Source organism: Ctenocephalides felis, unplaced genomic scaffold (genome assembly GCF_003426905.1).
Source record: "Ctenocephalides felis isolate EL2017-DRISC unplaced genomic scaffold, ASM342690v1 CF-g0.4_SCAFFOLD_03570, whole genome shotgun sequence".
Classification (NCBI taxonomy): domain Eukaryota; kingdom Metazoa; phylum Arthropoda; class Insecta; order Siphonaptera; family Pulicidae; genus Ctenocephalides; species Ctenocephalides felis.
The window spans coordinates 10,231,389-10,254,582 of NW_020539724.1; the positions used below are offsets into that span (position 1 = coordinate 10,231,389).

General features: G+C 28.5%; 1 protein-coding gene across 1 annotated transcript in view; it reads left to right on the plus strand.

Moving 5' to 3' along the window:
• The first annotated feature begins 431 nt into the window (after positions 1–431).
• Positions 432–23,194, plus strand: part of LOC113382909 (protein 4.1 homolog) — a 41,798-nt gene continuing 19,035 nt past the window's right edge. The window contains exon 1 of the mRNA XM_026621157.1: positions 432–669. The gene's annotated coding sequence lies outside the window, so the exon portion shown is untranslated. The remainder of the gene's footprint in view (positions 670–23,194) is intronic.

Consider the following 23,194-nt stretch of genomic DNA (forward strand, 5'->3'; position numbering starts at 1 on the left):
AACTTACTTGGAAAAGCCACATAAAAACAAAAAAACAGCAAATGCTGATCAAAATGAAAGAATTTAATTGGCTACTGCGTAAGAAGTCTAAGCTCTCTATGAAAATAAGTTGCTGCTATATAAAACAATCATTAAACCAATCTGGACCTACGGAATTGAGCTCTGGGAATGTGCTTACAAATCAAATATAGCTATAAAGCAAGAAAAAAAATTAGTTAAAAATAATTTAATTCATTAAGTAATGCGTAACATTGCTTAAATTGTTTTAAGGTTCCTTTTACTTTACTAAATTTTTTTTTAATCTTCTAATTTTTCACCGACTCTACCTTTAATACAGTCCCTACCAAAAAGAAGTTTTGATATCGTCGCCGCTAGCGCGTAACGGCTGGCGGACGAGGAGTGCCTCGTGTCAGTTAGGTGTCGACCGCCACAGAGAGCGTGCTTTTGCGCTGAAATCATCTCGCGATAACGTTTTGAATGTGTTTTATATGAAAACAGTGGCTATTTATTTACTCGATATGTGTCCACAGTAAAGTATTTGTGATTTATTCAAGTGTTGTGTGCTGATTTAGTTTGTTCAATAGAACCTAAAAAAGAACAAGGTTTGTGGTGTTTGTGCTTACAACGTTTTAGGATTTTGAATTCGTGACTCTACGTGGATAACGCTAGGTAGGTGTGCCGTAATAATATACAGCTTTTTGGCTTAATTAGTAATTGAAATTTTATTATAAATTGAATCGTGAAATTTAGAAATAAATGTGTGTGCGAATGGAGGACAAATGTAAAAAATATTATAAAATAAACAAAAGATAACTAGCATTATTGGTTGATAACGATGGTGCCCAAAGAAGTCAACACAATTTTTTTATTACAAGAAATAATACACATTTTTTATTTTGTTCAAATTCACTTAAATTCAACATTTTTCTCACTAGTCTTTAAATTATTAAACTGTCATGAATATTGTCTCAAATAATTGAAAAAAGTAAAGTGTTGCTTCTGAGTTCATCCTCTTTTTCATAGTAGTGTCTAAATGATTTGATTGTCATAAATATTGTCTCAAAGAAAATTTTATATTTAAATTCAATCTCTTTCTCCAGTCTATAGTCAATAGTCTATTAAATTGTCATGGGTACTTTTTCAATTATTTTAAAAATAATGTGAAAATTGCTCTTAAATTCAACCGCCTTTTCAATAATCTGTAGAAGATTTATAGATTGATATTTATATTATAAAATAATAGTAAATTCATCATTTTTTTCAATAGCCTTTTAAAATGTCATATTGTGCTTTAAGTATTTTAAAAAAGATTATTATCTTGCAATGAAATTCAATCTCTTTCTCCAGTCTATAGTCAGTAGTTTTCAAATGATTAAATTGACATGAGTATTTTTTCAATTACTTTAAAAATAATGTGAAAATTGCTCTTAAATTCAACCGTCTTTTCAATAGTCTGTAGAAGATGTATAGATTGATATTTATATTATAAAATAATAGTAAATTCATCATTTTTTCGATAGCCTTTTAAACTGTCATATTGTGCTTTAAGTATTTTAAAAAAGATTAATATCTTGCAATGAAATTCTCCAGTCTATAGTCAATGGTCTTTAAATTATTAAATTGCCATGGGTATTTTTTCAATTATTTCAAAAATAATGTGGAAATTGCATTCAAATTCAATATTTTTGTCAATAGTCTATAAATGATTAAACTCTTACAAATATCCTCCCAAATATTATAAAAAAAAATAAAAATCAAGTTAAGTTTTAAGCTCAATCTCTTGAATACTCAATAGTATTTTAACAATTAAAGTGTCTAAAATATTTTTTCACATATTTAAAAAATATGTAATTCAATCAATAAAATGTTCTATTTGATAAACTTAAATGTATCAGCCTTTGTGAGTAAAAGTTATCAATTTTCAGATTAATTTTTATCACTGGGAATTAATTATCTTATTTATATTAAATGACAGGACTTTTAATTTAAATTTAATTATTTGTTATGAGAAAATGTTTACATGTAATATATATTAGATAAATCCTGGATTTTCAATAAATTGATATATGTTTCTTTTCCGATCAATTAATTCTATAAATAAAGAACTGTTTTTTTTATGAAATATCAATATTAATGATGATGATTACATATATAAAGAAATGGATTATGTACCTTTTCTTAAAATAGAAAAAAATTTAAGACATTAGAAGCAAAAAGAAAGAAGCAAAAATTATTTACCTGCAATATTGATTTATATTAAATCCATAATTTTTTATCAAATGCACTCGTAAAAATTTATTTAGAAACATTTTATATTAAAGTGAAGTCAAAATTTTCAAATATTTTTGAATATTTTTTTACAAGTGCTTTTGATAAAAAACGAGTGACAGATTTATAGATCAATATTGTGCATTAATTATTTTCTTTACAAAGTTTAATTATCTCTAATAAATTTATCTATTCCCAATTCATAGAAAAGTATGATATATCGGCGGTTAAAGTCATGGGGCAGTTAGTAATAAATATATATAGAATACGTGATCTAAACTTGTTTTTAAAGAACACATTCCTCTGAGTCATTCGGCGCTGTGTCCATCTAAAACGGTCATGCATAAGTCAAATGGACATACAAAAACGTGTTTTTAGACGATCCACGGTTTTTATTACATTTGTTTAAGAAAAAAAAACTGAACTTTATTTAAGTTAGGTTTTTGTTCTAGTCAGAAAAAAGTTAGAAGTACAATGTTACAAAAAATAGAGACAAAATAAGTCAAAATAGTGTAGATGATCTATAGAATCAAATATATATGTGGTCAAATGACCTGCAGAAAAATCTAGGAAAGTAAATAAGATAGTTTCTAGAAAAGATTGAGGATTTTCAATAATAATTTTAGAGTATGACTTTCAATAAAGTCAATAATATATTTCAAAATTAACACTTATTTTTTTACTATTTAATCATTATTTTTACTATTTAATATTTTTTTATTTATTTACATTCTTAGAGTATGAAATGAATCAAAAATTTATACTTTTGTTTGATTTTTTACATAATATAAAGTGAAAATTGTTGATGTCCTTGTGATATGATTCATTTTGATTCTATATTGCCTTAAATTTTATTTGTTTTTTTTTTTTTTGAAGATGTAGTAAAAACGATTTTGTATTTGTTTTTTATGGTTCTCTTATTTCTAAATTATATTGCATTCAATTTTGCAATTCAAAATTATAAGAATATTTCAATATACCTACTATAATTTCATTGAAATTTTGTATAATGTTAAATTATAATATTACAATAAATTTTTGATTTTATAGGTAATAAATTCCAAGTTTCAAGTATGAGCTGTAGGTACTTGTTAGCTCCCATTTAAGAAATTTAGGTTTTTATTATGTATATATTTGATTTTTTGTTTATTTTAGAACCTTACTATGACAGATTAAAGGTATATTGACAGTGTTTTTTATATTAAAATCACAAAATGGTGATATTATAACACAGAATGTGTAAAATTATTCTTTGACTACACGCTATTTAATGTTGCAGCTCAAATTTCTCTTATAATAATAGCATTTATCACAGATATTATAACAATAATGAAATGCAATAAAAATGTTCATTGAAAATACCAATTATGGATATTTATAAGTCGATTTAATGATCATGTTCATTGAATAAGTTCATATTTATTGTCATCTTCCAAGTATCAAATGTGAGCTGCGCATTTTGCATTCAAGGCTAAATTGAGTCATTAAGGAATGCCGCGCCGGCTAATGTAACGATACATTAGTAAACATTTATCGCATTATCTGATATACTATTTACCTGATAACTACTACAAATACACAGATGACACCTGTAGCAAAATTTCCTATAAATAAAATATAACCATCCAGACCGTAATCAATACTTCTAAATAACCAAAATAATACAATTTAGGCAATGAGTATCCGCCAAAATAAATTTTTCATTCTAAGCTTGAAAGCATTTTTGACCACATCAATTTTTCCCATTTCCAATTCTAAAAGTGCTAAAACACTAAACTTTTTAATATTCTAATAATGACTTGTATCAATTTCTTACCAGGTTGCATCATTTGCATTATTATTTAATCCAATTTTTCAGTTAAAAGAATGCATAAGTACTATCTTTCTTAAATTAAATTAACTCGTCCATTTTTTACGAGCTACATTATAACATATAACGACAAAAGTTTTAATAAGATTTTGAAATGTTGCAGAAAGAGATGTCCTGCAAACTTTTCTTTTAAAATCCTGCGAATGCTATTGCACATACCAAATTGAGATAGAGTTTTATATTGCGAAACTTTGATAAGATAGTACCTATCATAATAATGTGAATAACTGAAATTATTATTTTTATTATATATTTTTATCTATTTGATACATAAAATTAATATTGAAAGAATGATTCGCTACATACTAATAGGAAGGTGATACAAAAACCACTAAAACTTAATTTTGCTACTTTTGTATCGGATTTTTGCATATTTTCAATAAATTATGAGGTAGAGCGAAGGATTATTATCAAAAATTTAATATATAAGATTTTTTTTAGAAAATACCGGTATTTAAGACTAATTTCCTTAGGCCAATTCTTTGACATCAATACAATATTGTGAGTGCTCCTTATACTAAAAGCACATTTATCCAAAACGCAATTGAAGTAATGGCAAATAAATTGTATTTAATTTGGCCATGCGTTTCCGACTATAAATTCTTTCACAAGACAGGTAATGTCGACAACAATAAAACTTGCTACCACTAGGTTGTTTTTATCAGTGCTTTCCATACTTTTTCGAGATAGGTAATAAAATACTTATAATATTAAATCAAGAGTATATATATTTTTATTTGTAACATGATTTAGACTGGTAGTTGCTCATCGTGCAAATGCTTTGGTAAAAATGTAGAAACATAGATTTTCTTGTAATTTAATTATTTGCTGTAAGGTCTGTAGGTGCTTTAATAGAATCAAGACCAGGCTTACAAAAAATTAAATACAAAAAATCCTGGAAACATCAGAATATTGATTGGAAACTAAAGGATTCAAAATTTTCCAATTTGTTGTTATGATCATACTTGTCTAATTGCAATTTTATATCATGTTTGGACATTAGTCAATTAGGATTCACTAGTTTCTAGTTCGATTCCAACTTCGGACAGTTCAATATCAAGCAGTATGATATCATATTTTTACTTGAGATTATGGATCTTAATATTCTTTTTGAATGTTGTAAGAAGATGGCCCAAATCGTCAATTAACGTCGTAATCAACAGAAAACAGCTTGTTGCAATTTTATATCATGTTTGACTACTAGTTTCGATTCCAACTTCGGACAGTTTGATATCAAGCGGTATGATATCAGATTTTCACTTAAGATTATGTATCTTGATATTCTGTTTGGATATTGTGACGAGTAAAAGTTGATGTGCCTTTTCTTGGTTGTTGCAACGATTTTTAAAAATATAAATTTATTATATTTTAGCATTGCATCCCCATTACGAAAGGGTTACTCCAACTCCTTAGCCCGACTTCTATGAACACCCTGTAATTACCTGTGGAAACTAAACCAACTAACTACGGGGATGAAACAGGATGCAGTTTTATTTTATTTAATTTATATAATTATGATTACAAGTGTGAGGGCATGACTGTTTCTAAGTACAGGTGTCTCAACTACTAAAGGTCAAACTTGTGGGCTGCTTTACCAATTAACGTCATAACAGATTTGGACATTCCAGATCTAGAATTATCAATAAATTTTCTAATGTTTCCAAGATTTTTTTACATATTTTTTCAAAATTTGGTGCCCTTCCATGTTTGACTTTTTCCATCATTCCCATATTGGGGAGTTTTTGCGTATTTAGCCACGCAACGTGGTCGTGTCTTCCCTAATTCAATTATCTACCGGAGTGCGGTTAGTCCTATGCGCAGACTTGCGTGAGGCGATCACACGCGTCCTGATTTCGACCTGTTTTTGTCTAGTTTTGGGAAATCTAGGGTTTTTGATTTTAGGGAGACATCTCTCAAGGTGACAAGCGATATTATCTACTAAAGTTTTGCTCCATAAAGCTACTTGAAAGATTTCTAAAGAACTCTCTTTGGCATAAATTTATCAGTGGACATAAAATATTTATGCCAACTTTATGTTATATCTACTGACACTAAAATTTATTGATTTCTTTTAAAGTCCATTTTTATAACATATGAGAATTATGCAAGCTTTATAAAAATGACTGCAACGATAAAATTTCTAAGAATAGCTATATTTCCATGAATAGTAGTTTTGAAGTGGATTGCAGTTTATATAAAAGTATTCAATAAAACTTCGTCTAATCGGCATTATATAAATACTAGTGGAATATTTCTATGATATATTTATTAAAACTTATGAGTATTTTAAAATTAAATATTGAATGTCTTAAAACTGATATTCCCAATCGTCACATACTTCGTCTTGTTATTGCAAAATAAGTCTGGATTTAATATTATCGCTTGTAACGGCTATCAAAAGTTATGGTAAGGCTGCAATTTGCTTATCAACAGTTATATTAATAATTCAAAATATTTACAATTTCTTGTTTTAAGATAATTGGCTGATATATACTACCGTCGATCTTTGTTTATTTTGATTTATCAATACCATTCCCAAAGAATTTTTTATTTTCTATTTGGTTCTTCGATCAGAAATTCACGTCACGTATTCCGACATGAAAATATTTCAATAAAGCAAAAGTAGGGAAGGAAATAAAAAGATTTATAAGAAGTAGTTTTTATTGGCACTTTACACGATTTTTGTACATCTTTCTGAAGAAGTATTTGGTTAACATCAATCAATACTTGGATGTGTTTAAAATCAAATTTTGTGTTTCAAATTAAAAATATTATTTTCACTTATACTTTGGCCCATCTTATTAAGAGCTCTTAATGCATATGTTTATGTTTTTTGCAAATATTTATTTTGTTTCAAACAAGCTGAGATGATTATTTTTAGACACAGTCTGAGTAAAACGGATCTACGTGCTAAAATATGTATACTTTTCGTTAAACATTTCTGGTAGTTATAATAGTAATGATTTGTATATGTTGTGTTTCACATGCAAATGTTGTTCATAGGATTTAATAATAGGATTTTAAATTGTAACTTTAAACGCTTGCAAAAAGGGATTCGGGGGCTCCCTCGGAATTTGTGATTCACTGAAGATAATCTTCGTGAGATATCGAGGCAGTAAAGTGCCTCTTTATATATTATCAGATATATTTATATAGTATTCATTCTATTCAGTGAAATTTTAATAATTCATCTTTTCAATTGGGTGCAAATTAAACGCACCAGAAAAAAGTCTCCTTTGATCTATAAATTCTATTAATTATTAATGAATACCACAATTTCTAACCCTGATATAAATTACTGTGTAACAGCAAAGAAAATTTATTTTTAAAGCGTAATTATTATGAAGTACCATTTTCCTATCTTGATATCGTGTAAATCGAAAGTCTCCACGATGGCGGGCAGTTTTCAAAGGGTCGTTCATTTGCGTTTATTGTAGGATTATAATCACCCTTTTAAATTGCTCCTTTATATTTCTGCATGTATGCCTTCTGGTACTAAATTTGATGATACATTCTGTGACTGGTCATTTTACTGGCGAGAAAATTCTTTGCTCAACTGAATCAATTTGTTCATGATTTTAATAATGATAATGAAAAAAAGTTAATGGAATACGTTAATGTTGATATGATGAATCACTCAAGTTTATTGTCCTTATTTATTTATTGCTAATCTCGTAACTACACGTTAAGACCCAAACCGTTATAAATATTTTATTTGAATTATATTTTCTACGATTACGACTATCTTTCAAATTGAGTATTCTGTATTGTCATGATTTACGATGATGGAAAAGAATACATTATAGTTGGATAAGAAATATATAATTAAAAAAATCTAATTGGGTTTCATAGACAATAAATAATATACTAGCGTTATATGCAATCAAGAAAATGTGATGTAAAAAATAATGATGGATAGATTGTAATAACAATACTGGCGTATCTTGATGTTTAACTAGGCTAAAAATTATTTTATTGGTTAATAGAACATATGTTGACATTGATTGAATGTTTTTTCAATGATTTAAGTATCTCTAATAACATGACATCTTATTAGCATAAACAATGTATTGAAGTTATAAATAACGTAAAATAAAATTTTGATTTATGTTCGAAAAGTCATGTAATGATATTTTATTTTTCTATGGGTAGTTTTCACAGTTGATTTCACCCTATAATTTATACCTAGAATTACAATAATAACAATGTTGTTAATTTAGTCTTAGGAATTTTATTACTAAAATAGCCAAATATTTGATTTTTGTATATTCACCTATATTTTTCATTCTTCAAACTAAATCTATTTAAATTAAAACAAAAAAAAAAATATTTATTTGCTGCCAGTATGTTTAATTATAATAATAACGTTAACGTTTGTTTCCTTTTAGAAATTTTATTACAAATGTAACTAAATATTATACGATTTCTGCTTATTTATTAAGTTTTATTATTTTTCAAACAAAATCTACATAAATTAAATAATAAAAATAATAAATTTTTCTATATTTATGCGTCAGTATTTTTTTAGTTGATGTTATTCATATGTAAGAATTAATTATAATAATAACGTTAATAGTTGTATTTTTGTTTATTTTTAGGAATTTTATTACTACAATAGCCAAATATTATACGATTTTTGCACATGTATTTACTTTTATTATTTGTCCAATGAAATCTATAGAGATTAAAATAATTAATTTTATAATTATTCTATTTATGTTCTTGCCAGTATTTTCGATGAATTATAAATTCAATTAATGTTTTTCTTCGTACGGTTGTAGTTTTTTATTCAATTTTTTTTCGACTTCAATAATTTTATCTATTGTTATAATTTTAAAAATGAATAATAATCTAAATTGATTAAAATTAATATTACGAAATTAAATTTAGAGAATTGATTGATTAATTTACAATTTATTATATTCAATTTTTTAATTGATGCGTTTGATATGTAATTACAAAATTATAACATCATAATAACGGTAGTAATTGTGATTTTGTCTAGTTTCAAAAATATTATTAGTAAATGGCTAAATAATTTTTAATTTAGTATCTTTTTAGTAATTTTAGAAATGACTTCTAAATTAGAAAATTGATTTTTTCATTTACAATTTATTATATTCATTTTTTTAATTAATGCGTTTGATATGTAACTATAAATTACATTAATCAAATTATAAATAGTAATTGTGATTTGGTCTAATTTTAAAATTTTTATTACAAAATTTATTATCTGCTTATATTTTTATTACTTGATATCCATACGAATTAAACACATGTGTGTGCATTAGTGTGCACTTCATCCCTTACCAAAGCCATGATCAAACTATAACAACCCTCGATTGTAAATCCTATGAGGTTGTGCGTGTCCTTCCTCATTCAAGCGCGTTCATTCGGGGTCGCGATCGATATGACATCAACATTTACATTTAGGGTTCACTGTAATTCTCATGCAGAAAATGCTTCGATATAGGGGTTGGAAGTTCTAAGAAAATCAAACATATAATTTTCCTTGTCTGAGCCATTTTTTCTTGTTGGCAAGTAATATTCGTGCAAATGCATCGTTTGGGTATGAACACGTAAATGGCAAAAGGTTCTGCAGATTGTTTGCAATAATTGCATATAGATGTTGAGTAGATTATGCTTGATTGCGAAATTGGCATTTAGAAAATTGCAGGTATAATAAAACTTCATTCTAAATTAATCTGCTGAACAAGGGAAATATGTAGATGAACGAATAACAGGTAAGTCACATTGGTTTTTGAATAATCGGTCCTGCCCTGTTACATTATTAGACATAAATCAAAAGTTTATTTTTTATTACTCTATAAATTTAAATATTCTTCTTAGAACGTGACAAATAATATGCTATATTATTCAATTACATTGAATCACACTTCCTTTGACATACTGTTTTACTAAGGTCATCATGTAGATAAACTTGACCACCAAAATTTTGTTTCTAGATTATCAATGTATTCAAGGCTTTGTTAATTACGATTTGCCATTGATAAGTACGTATTAAAATTTTGTTATCAACTGTTACTAATTTTCATTACTTTGATAAGCTTTTGTGAACATAATTAGCTCCGACATCACAATGGAGACTGAAAGTAATTAGAATTAATTTAATTGGTAACAATAGTTATAATTAACTGAAAAATCGACTGGAGTCTGATACTTTCTAAAGTATCTGCTATGCATTTGTACTTCTAACAAAAGATTAGGTAGAGAAAGGGCAACAAGGAGAACGTTGATCCAAAATGAGGAGAGTGCATAACAATGCCTACAATATTTATAGAAATTTCTTGGTCCGAATCTTCTGAATATCAAATGCTTTTATGTAACATTCATAACAATAATGAGATTTTTGTATTATATTATTTGAATAAAAAAAAATTAAAGAAGCATTTTTTGAGGTACCAATTCCAATAGCAACAATTCCATTTTATAACTGAGTTTGATTGTTTTATCACAATTTGGTCTTTATAGTTTACTGTCCTCTCTTGGACTATTAAAACCATTTTATGCATAAAAATATTAAGTGAAAGGATTCCATTACAATACGATTCTGATTTCTAACACAGCCCATAATCTTTCTGTCATTATTTTACTGTGACTAATTTTTGCAATCTTTGGTTTATTGTTAGAACAACTGTTTGTGACTCATGATTACATAATGATTTAATGATTTCTTTTCTCAGATCGCGGTGCAATTTGCTTCTATATGATCTTTAGTCACGTTAACTTCAGTAATGCTATATTGAAAATTTAAATCAATGAAATTGCATTATAAGAAATTATTTTTGAAATTGCATTTCCGTAAGAAAATCTATTACGAAATCATGATTATACTGACATACTATGAAATTTTAGTTCAGCATACATGACAAATTTCTAGTGAAAAGATTTTCATGGTATTCTATTATTTATAGGCATCGCGTTCCTTTTATTAATGTAATGTGGATTCACATGTAATTAATTTGGAGCAAAAATTCTTTTATCTATTATTATTTATTTTATAAATACGTAAAAAATCAAAGATGCATATCATGTTGTTTTATTCCTGTCTGGAATCTCTTAAGATATTAGACGGCCGTACCTTTTTCACAATTGAATTTAATATTACACTTGAAACGGATGTTGACGTTCAACTGCCAAGTTAAGAATTTGTCCTATATACATTTATATATATATTTTGTAGAGTTTCGAACAAGAATCCAAAAATAATACAAAATAAAAAACAAGAAAAGTTTTTAAAAAAACAATTTCTTTATTTAATTATTTGTTTATTGTCGACGTTTCGGAACTAGGTACGTTCCATCTTCAGGACATCTGTCAAGAAACATGATCTTGATGAGATTTTAGCAAACAATATGTTTAGGAAAAGAAAATAGATTTTTCTTAAATAATGAATTAAATTGTAAAAAATATAATAATGTACAGAAATATGATAATATGTTCAAAATAAAAATGATAAAAATAAATGAGTGGATTATCAGAACAGGATATTAAACATAATAGAAAATTTTTTTGAAAGTTATGGAAATTTTTTAAGAAAAGGTTAATGACAAAGTTGAATTAATTACCTGTATGTTTGAATATTTGTTAGCACTTTTTCACTAAACAAGCTTTTTTAACAAAAATGATTTTGTGAGTTAATTTTCCGCCGAATAATTAGATTTTGTAAATCAAAATTACTAAAAAATTTTGTCTTTTTTAAAATTATTATTTGAAAACACAAATAATATTGTTCTCTGGATGTTGTTCGATTGGTTTTCGAAAATTAACTAAATGAAACTGGTGTGCCTTTTGTAACACGTGTAAACACTTGAACGAGAGATGTGAGATTGTATGTGTGTGTTTTTATATGTCAGGGTGTGAATACTTAAATTGTTGATCTTAAAAGGAAGTCGATAATAATATATCGACTTCCTTTTAAGATCAACAATTTAAGTATTCACACCCTGACATATAAAAACACACACATACAATCTCACATCTCTCGTTCAAGTGTTTACACGTGTTACAAAAGGCACACCAGTTTCATTTAGTTAATTTTCGAAAACCAATCGAACAACATCCAGAGAACAATATTATTTGTGTTTTCAAATAATAATTTTAAAAAAGACAAAATTTTTTAGTAATTTTGATTTACAAAATCTAATTATTCGGCGGAAAATTAACTCACAAAATCATTTTTGTTAAAAAAGCTTGTTTAGTGAAAAAGTGCTAACAAATATTCAAACATACAGGTAATTAATTCAACTTTGTCATTAACCTTTTCTTAAAAAATTTCCATAACTTTCAAAAAAATTTTCTATTATGTTTAATATCCTGTTCTGATAATCCACTCATTTATTTTTATCATTTTTATTTTGAACATATTATCATATTTCTGTACATTATTATATTTTTTACAATTTAATTCATTATTTAAGAAAAATCTATTTTCTTTTCCTAAACATATTGTTTGCTAAAATCTCATCAAGATCATGTTTCTTGACAGATGTCCTGAAGATGGAACGTACCTAGTTCCGAAACGTCGACAATAAACAAATAATTAAATAAAGAAATTGTTTTTTTAAAAACTTTTCTTGTTTTTTATTTTGTATTATTTTTGGATTCTTGTTCGAAACTCTACAAAATATACACAAATCCAAGACTCTACCATTCATTATATATATATATATATATATAATAGTATAATCCATTAAGACTAATGCATTTTGCAGTTTATGTTCACTATTTTAGCACCACGAATGGATGCGATAAAACTAACAACTTTGTGACCTACTGAACCATAGACCAGATACAAGTATAAATATATACAGAAAGGTTTCTTAACTTTGTTCAATATACAATTGAACTTAAAAAATCCACCTGAAAAAACCTGTCCAATTTAATTTTATAAATTATGATTAAATGCTTTTATTATTGTTTTTTATATTACCAATGAATCATGGACAAAATTAATTCTGAAGCCATTTGTCTATATGGATTTGGGTATGTGTACATTTTTATGCCGAGGCAAAATATTCATATTTTTATTACCCAACCCAACTTAACGAGAAGTCAGAAAATCATGTAATAAACGTGGTGAAGCGTTCTTTAGCAGGAAGGTCGAGTGGGTTTCTAAGATTGAATTACTCCCAAAATACCTTATTACATAGATAAAAATTTATTGAAGGCCAGTCCTAGATTCTGGCTTTGGATTGTTCTGCTTGTTCCATAAATTATTTCATTGACGACGCGGCAAAGCAATTTCGCAGTTCAGGAAATGATGACATCATTTTTTTTCGGACGCTCGATGTCTCCATGCGCTCCATTTGCACATCTAGTATCTTTCTGGGAGAAAACAACCGCTGTGTAAAGGGATAGCTAGGGAAAATTTTATTCAATACTAGCATACCGGGCGAACTCCGTTTCACCACCAGATGGTTTCATTTTATGTAACATTTCGTTTGGTGATTAAAAGATGAAGAAAACAATTGCCTGCTGTTGAAATTGAATAAAAATTTGCACCATACGTGATTGCTTGGATGGTTTCCAATTGAAAACGAATACTTAATTTTTTACTTTTTTTTGTCCAATTTCACAGTGAACACAATGTCGGTTTGTCACATGAAATTAACTGAGCAGAGAACAATGAGTAGCTACCAAACAAATGAGTAGCTGTCAAACAAAAAATATTAGTTTATAGTAGTATGTAAAAAAAAGAAAAATATGTTTTTCGATTTTCTGTTGAAACCTTTCTTAAATTTTTTTTGCTATAAACCTCACGGAGTCCGAGACTTTTCCAACGAATGCAAAATCGTCGAAATCGGTTCGTGCGTTCTGAAGTTATATCGTCAGGAAGGAAAACCCGACTTATTTTTATATAATAGATGATAATAATAATAGTAATTCTCATCAGGTGAAATCACGACAGGAGATATTGAAAATTTGACACACAGCTTATTTATAATGGTACCATGAAATTTTAGTATTGACTGAATGCTGTTACATTTCATGAAATGATAACAAACGTTATGGATATCTGGAGCAGTTATTTGTTTGTTTGTACATCTAATCAGTGATCAGAATTTAACAGTTCTATGATCTGTTCTGATGAATATTCCTTAACAAACTCAGCATCTTAGAAGCCAACCTAACGGTTTGTCTATCTCTATGTGTTTAATTTAATTATTATCACAAATAAGACTTAAGTTTCCAGCAGAAATTCTATTTCAAATTATTTTGAGTAGAAATGTCACCATGTCTTCGACTACTGGTACAGTGTAGGTTGTCTCAAGCCAATTACTCCCAACGGAGACATACCGGCACGCGATATGGACTGAAGGACTAGCGCGTACCATATTACGACATACGTGGTGAACGATTTTGTGGGAAGTTTTTCATCCCTGGATGCTGGTAGGATGTTAGTACATTTTGGGATCTTGGCTTTGGGATCATATAATACTCATAATTATTATATGATCATAATTCTGCAGATTTATAGATTGATTATCTGATGTAGGAATGTAGCTGTAATTTATAAAATGGAACAATTCTTGCTTAACCCTATAGCGCAACATGCCTAATTTACAATTAAGTCTTGAATGGTATAAGCTAATTAACAAAATATTACCAAAAGTTAATTTGTTCTGAAATATATTGCACATTTGCTAAATCCAATACCAACATATGGTACTTTTCGTGAAAACAAGCAGAATAACAAGTTCGGCCGTATATTAAGCCGAAATTATCCGCAGTGCTTCGGCACACTGTTCATGAAATTCGAAACAGGCCCGGAAACTAGGTCACCGAACTCGTAAATGTGGGGTTTCGTGCACGCAGGATAAAACTATCCAAAAAAGACGATTTCGTGTACTAGCATGAGCTTTGATGAATATTTTATTATATTAGTTTAATAAATCGTTGTTTGGTATGTTTGATATATAACCGATGCTATGAATCCGGAATGCATTCCTAATTTAATTGCTAGCTAACTTGCATATTTCAACATCAAATTGGAGACTTCAAACGTGAATTCCATTACCCATTCAATAGGCCATTACGGTCATGAGAATTTGTGTACTGGCCGAGCAATAAATGTTGTTATGTTGTCTAGAATCTGGTTACTATGTTTTATAAATCAAAAACTTGCAATTAATTTGTAAAATCCAAGTAAATCACAAACGATTCATTTACCGGCAGCTTGCAAAAACGTAGGTGTTCTATTGCGCAATTCGCACCTAATCAAGTTTTCGTAACGAGTTCGTTTAATGGTATTACACGTCTCTAATGATTTTAATCAAAAGTGAATTAGCACGCTAAAGCGTTAACGCCCACAGAAATTGAGACACAACAATAGTAATTTTCTTCTAGTTATTACTTCTAAAGTTAGAAAAGTAGGGGAAAATCCCTTAGTGGCGGACGACACCTAAGGTTATTTATAAATAAATCAAAAAACATTTTACGAAATGTTTATCAAATTATAATTTATGTTAGATAACAAAGTTAGAAATCAACCTAAATTATCAAAACCGCAATCTTTACTAAAGATTTATACTCGCTTAAATAATACGTGTTAAATAGAGTGTCCGGTGCTCGGTGCCGTCCGGCGTTACGGGAATTCCCCCTAAAGGTTAAACGTGGTAAAATGATTTTGTTGCATTAGAAATAGATATTATTTAAAAATTTTAATTGCATGATCTTTTTTACAAATTCTGATTTTTAGAATACGTGTAATTAATTTGATTATTTTTTACTGGGTCTATTATTCCTTCATAAATAATTATCACATATGTAGGTTTGTTTTTTCCCCAAGTTCCTATTCGAGTTGCTCAGACTACAACTTTTTATTACCAGAGTACTTTGCGAAAAGTTTACACGATGTAAGATGTTGTTCCCGCATTTCTTTCTTTGCTAAATGTCTTCTTTGAGGATATGAACAAGAAGTTTATATGTCCAAAGGCGTAAACTGAAACTACTTTTTGTAAAATGACTGCCGAATAATTGAAAACTTTATAAATTTGTGATGTGAGGCAAGAAGTAGGTTCTTTTCATTATTTAACGTTATAACACTGATGAATGATTTAAATTAATGAGTATGCAAGCGAAAGGTAAATTACCTTTTTGAAGCAATATATTAAATTACCGAAGCAAAGCAGAAAATTAGAGCCTTTGTAAATCCTTTTAGCTGCACAAACGGTAATAATTTTCAGAACTCCCAAGACGTTGCTCGAGCGAGAGTGTAAAAACAACAAATATATCGAGATCCCATTACATAGAATTTATTTTACGCACTGTTTTCAAGGAACCTATATACTGGACTATATTTATACCGTAGAGCAGTAGCTCACAATATGGGGGAAACGATATTATAGACTCTAATTTCCTACCAGAAAAATTTCAACTTCATCCATATGGTAATAATATTGTAAAATATAACCATGATTATATTTTGACGATGCTTTAATCAACAGTTTTTATATCTCATTGTTTGCTGATTGACAAATTTTCTTTTATCCCACCAAGTTGTCAATCTCTGCTTTGGAGTGTAGACTTTTTATCTCTTGGGACCGATATAATTTTATTTTTTCAGTTACTCGAGAAGATGTTTATATATTCATGTTACAAGTACTCTGATACAAGTGCTTTTTCGGTTGTACAAACAAAGCTATGCTGTAACTATCCCATAAATGTCAAAATACAATTACGACTTTACATTACGGTAAATCATCTAAAATTGTAGCCGAAATGGTATATAGAGATCGTAAATTAGCATTGGTTCTGACATCCACTTGATATCAATCAGTAGTGAGATTGTAGATACAAAATCTGATATCAAGCAAAAATTGACTTTTGAATTGCTGCAAAAATAATTAAGTCAAAAATCTTAAGTATCTTATCTATCAAGTATCTATCTTAAGTATGCTAAAAATGTGTTACAACTTTATGAATTTATCAAAACAACAAATGCTAACAACAATTTGTTGAAAATACCTTACTGATTAATTTTAGAAGACGGTTGTTGATTCAAATATAGTAAAGAGAGAAATGTTATATAGGCTACATATAAGAATTTACAAAGACCTAAGATTAGGGAGATTCATAATTTATTTAATATTTTTACTAAATTGGATAAAAAAAATAGGATTTTTTTTTATCGATGTTCAAATTTTTTATGGATGTTCAAATGTACTAATTTTAAATCTTAATTATTCTGCAAGCTTGGGTTGGGATTATATGAATACTTTTGATTGCTTACATAAAAGCTTCGATTTTAGATTCAGATACCTGGTTTCCCTGGGATTAGTGGTTGGATCCGTGTATTTCTTATCATGAGTTCCCAGTTCAGATAGTCTGATGTCAAGCAGTGGTTACATCAGTTCCACTTAGAAATATAGATAGTAATATATTTCCTGGTGAAAATAGCCTTTCGGGACATTGTTGCAATATCCCAATTAGAAAGGCGACTGAGTGGTTCAGTATTAATATTAAAACTATCACAGATGGATTGCATTCTGGTTGCTGTAAAATAAAGACAGAATGTTGGTGCTACTTGAAAAACTAGTGTCCAAAGTTTGGAGTTACATTTCAATTCCCACTATTGAAATAATGATATCAACTCATTTAAAATATGAATGGATTTATGCCTGGCTTAATTTGCGTATGCCAAGGTAGTATTATTTATATAACTGTAATAAAACAGACGGAAAAACGAGCAGTCACAAAGTACAGCATTTCAGCATTGTCGTTTGTAATGTCGCGCTCTACTGATTTCGGTAATAGACATATATAATCTATGAGGGGAATAAAATTTCTATGTTTTGTACACATACGAATGTCCGCTTTGAAGACCATACTAAAACAATTTCGAATCGTGAGAAAACCGATGTCATTGTCTGCATTAAAATATTTAATCATACATAGTTGATATTATTAAACAATACGTTTGCAATAAAAGCGATTTGTTATTGTTTCTTCGCTTCATTTAAATTCTTTCCCAAGTAGAGGAAAAAAATACGAATAAGTGTATGTGCGTATGTGTCAGCGATTTGAGTCTGCTTTTTACCGTTAATACTTACTTACTGTTATTCATTTCATTTCGTATCTAGAATCTTAAAGACGGAGAAGATATTATTATATTTGAATAAATAACGGAGCAAAAACTTAATGTGCATACGACTATGTTGGATAAATGAATTCGTGCATTTGAACTTCGACTGTAGGAATAGATACACACGTTAGAAAAAACTTTTTTTTTGTTTGTGTATATGTTATGGATACAATTTATCGTCGACGTTTTCCGGCGCATCAAGGGCAGATCAACCGATTTGAATTATTCAGAAAATTTGATTCGGAGATGTGCTGATTAGTTTTTGCCAAAGCACGGCATTTGCCCTAAGGCACGATGCCATGCACCACTAGCTTCTTAATAATCTAACATAATTCTAAGTTACAAGTATAAGGATTTGGAATTTTTATAAATGTTGTAATTGAAACGTTGCCATTTTTGTATGACAAATTGTAGAATTTTGTGACACAATTATAAAGTTCAAAATGATGTAGATATCGAGCTCCAACCTCTATCTAAATTTGTTATCCTACAATTATTTTACCAGCTAACAGATTTCAAATTTGTTTCTGATGCATCGTTGAGTCTGTGTACTCAAAAAAATTAATTTTAATCTGTTCTCCAGGATTCTATTTAACATCAACCTAAACAATTCTAATACAACCATGTATATGTCTACAGTTTTTTTCTCATTCATCTGTAAATCAATATAAAATTAATTAATTTTTCATTAATCACCGCATTCTCGTTCTCGGAATGTCTATCCACTACTAAAAGCGACGATTTCGTGAATGACATATTTTTACTACTCTAAAATTGATAGTTGGTCGTTAAAAACAGAACTTCGGTGTAATTTAAACTCGCAGGAATGGCAGACATGCCATTTATTTAAAGATCGTTAGGTTCCAACGATGTGCCAAAAAGAAGACGAAATCACTTAATGAAAAAATAATTGGTCTGTCAGTTGTCTATTTCTTTGGTATCTCCAAAAATTTGATGATTAGATTATTGACACAGTCTTATTTTTCTGGATGATTTATTTGGATGTTCTATTGTTAATAAGTTTTTATTATAGTGTATAGTTAAGTTTTTTGTGAAATAAATTACTATTTTATTTTATTGTTTATAGTTTTTTTAGGTTGTTAAAATATTATTTTTGTACCACATTTACACACATATATTTATTTATATAATGTGTAATTTTTCAGTGGATTATTCGATTAAAAATGGCATTATCTCTCATAAAATTGAACGCCAGCCAAGTTCAGGAGTTCTTACAATACTTGCCAAGATATACATTATCCATTTTATACAACCTTGATGTCAGAAAATGGAATGAAAAGATTTTTTGCCAAAATTAATTAAAACACACAATCCTATATATCTGCGAATTCATAATATTTTAAATGCCTTGACCTATTTCTGATTTTATAAATAAGCGTTTTAAAATAAAAAAGCTTTTATTTTGCTTGCCAACTCGAAAAAGCATTCTCACATGCTAATATCTGATTAATTTTATAGAACTTACTATCGCAGTTGGTCCATTAAGATAATCGACTTTATATCTTTTTTTAAAAAAGCTATTAAATTAAATTCAAGTTCATTCCTATGATCATTCTCCATCTTTAATTTGAAACAGAATATGAAGTTACTGTACTTTTAGTACCATATAGCTATTGTATGTAAAGTGTAATAATTTGCCACTCAATTGCCCCAACCTCTACATCTAATTTTATGACGATGCAATTCTACATGCGGAGATTATAATTCTTCGGTACATTTCCAATGGTGATGGGGATAGAAATTCGATAGAAGGTTCGAAATTGTTGTAGTTAACTAAATCATAAATGAAATATTTGAAGGCTACCAAAATCCTGAGAGCTATAGTTGATGCTTCTTGGTATATTTAATCTGCTCCTTGGTAAATGATCTACCAAGACTTGGATGCTCATTTCATCAAAGTCGTCATCAAGAACTATAGTACAGAAATTGGCGACCAGTGCAATAATACTACTATAGTATTCTAATCTCAATATTGATATTTGAAGGCTAATAAAATCCCGAGGGCTACAGTTGATGCCACTTGGTATATTGTATCTGCCCCTTGGTAAATGATCGACCAAGACTTGGAGGCTCATTTCATCAAAGTCGTTATCAAGAACTATAGTACAGAAATTGGCAACCAGTGCAATGTAATTCTACCATAGTATTCTAAAATCAATATTGATATTTGAAGGCTTACAAAATCCCGAGGGCTATAATTGATGCTACTTAGTATATTGAATCTGCTTCTTGGTAAATGATCCAAGACTTGTATGCTCATTTCATCAAAGTCGTTATCAAGAACTATAGTACAGAAATTGGCGACCAGTGCAATGTAATACTATTATAGTATTCTAATCTCAATATTGATATTTTGAGGCTAACAAAATCTCTAAGGCTATAGTTGATGCTACTTGGTATATTGAATCTGCTCCTTGGTAAATGATCTACCAAGACTTGGATGATCATTCATCAAAGTCGTTATCAAGAACTATAGTACAGAAATTGGCTACCAGTGCAATGTAATACTACTATAGTATTGTAATCTCATGAAGATTACAATACTATAGTAGTATTACATAGTATAGGAGGACTGGCCTGCAGACCTCAAAATAGAATTTTGGATTCAATTTCTGGAGTTTTATCGGTTGTTTAGTCTTGGTTTGATAAATAATGTTCTAGTCCAGATCTGCAAGGACAAAGTTCCCTTCAGGTACTTTAATAAATCTAATATCTTTGCGAAACCAAAGCTGGTCTTATCTTCCTTTCTCATCACTAAATCGACGTAGCACGCGGCGACAAAGTGTTGAATGCAGGACGGCCGAGCTGTAATACTAAAGTAATAATAATGGCAAAGTGCTGTTAGTTTTCGTCGTTACCAGACTCGCCTTGGGGCAAATTGTTAGTACAAGACTCTATTTTCTATCTTGTTCGATCATTATAAATCTTTTGCACAACTTTGTAAAAGATTTAAGTTAAGTGACGGTAGCAAATTGTAGTCATCCAGTTGGAAATGTTGTATACCGGAACAGATTGGATCATATCGTAAAAATGACCCGCCGGGAAGAATTGAGATATTCATTCTGTTGTATATTCATAAATGATATTTTGGATGAATCGTTTAGATATAAAAAATTCATGCTGAAATAATTTTATGTCGTTTAAATCCATAATCCAGTTGTGTCTATAAAAAGAATCTTGAACTAAAATGTTTAGTGAATGTGTGATTAAATTTTCAGGGAGTGTTTATTTCAAAATATTTTTAATTTTAATACTTCAAAATTACTGCAAGTTACTTATCTTCGATTACTTCCAGCAGAAAATATTTACAAATGAATTTTTTTTAATCATTTTGTTTAAAAAAAGAGGGCTAAATAGAATGAGTTAGGTCACCTTTAAAATGAATCAAATTATTATTACTATTATCAATTATTACTATTTGCTAATCAGATTTATTGCAAGTTCATCTCTGTGTCTGACTCAAGAATGCATTAGAAATCTTTAAATTTATTGCGGTTAATAAAGGAACGATGATGCCATGTCTTATTTTATACATGTAGTACAAGTATAATGACATTTCTTCGATGAATCATCGATTTATTTACTCTATCTTAATAATAATAGAAGTAGCAAAATTTAATTTGAATATAATTGATGAATCTATTGAATTATAATTTAAGTCAGGTGATTAAAATTGAAATAGGTTTATGTAATGACAAATACGAGTGCTGTAATCAATTACTATTAAATTATGTATTAGTCCTCTACTTAATTTTGAAATTCATTAGTTACATAGTAGACTAAACCCAAAATTTAATCAATGACCTAATTTTGTCTCTTACGAGAGCTACGCTTTAGGCCTGAACATATTTAAAAATAAAGAGATTATTATTCATAATTTTAAATTTAAATATCATCGCAAGAGTTTACAGTATTAGATCTATATTTAATTTCATAAAGGCGGTTTGGGATTATTCTTGCGGATTTTCTTTCTTCATTAAATTACATTCGCGACTCCTATTACAGGTTTCTGAAATCAATCGTTTTTTGCGCTAGTAAAATAATATATTTCTCTATATGTACATGTTAACTTTTATTCAATTAGCGCAGCAATATAAATTAAAATAAATTGCTCTGCATCGATAATAAAATGTATCTATGCTCCACATTCAATATAAATTAATATATATATATATATATATATATATATATATATATAATTCAGTTACTATTTTCTCTTTGATAGAGACATATAATAGATTATTATGAGCAACAAATGTAACTCATCGGTCGTTAGCATTAGATTTTCTCAAGAACGTCATTGATATAAAATTGATATCAATCGTATTTCTAGATAATTGTGTTGTGCATTTATTTATTAAGCCTAAGTTCATCGTCTCTTTAAGCTCATTGAACTTATTAGAAATAATCAATATAAATTATATAAAAATTCAACCACCGTTAATCGAATTGGATACAAAATGTAAATCATTCATGTTAGTTATTTACATGCATGTTATTAATTTACTTATTTACCTTTTTTCAATTTACTTAAAAACCTACTAAAATTTTATGACCGGCCATAATACAAACAATTAATTACACTTAATTGATCATAAAAGTCGAAATGTAATTAATAAAATTGAATACGAAATACGAAGACTGGGAAAGATCACGTGCATAAACAAAATTAAGACTGTGATTATGGATACAATCAACTTAATCTATAGTATAAATAGTAATAACAATAAAGTTCAAATCTTTCAAATTGTAGTATTTGTGTCCATCTCCCGCGTGTATCGGAATAAAATATGTTACAGCGTGTTATAAAAATACACCATGTTATTTTTATTCATAAACCAGTTTTGCAATCCTGCATCGGACGTTGTGTTTTTCTACAGAATCCGCGAAAAAATAAAATAAAACATTGATAACTGATCCCATTTAGA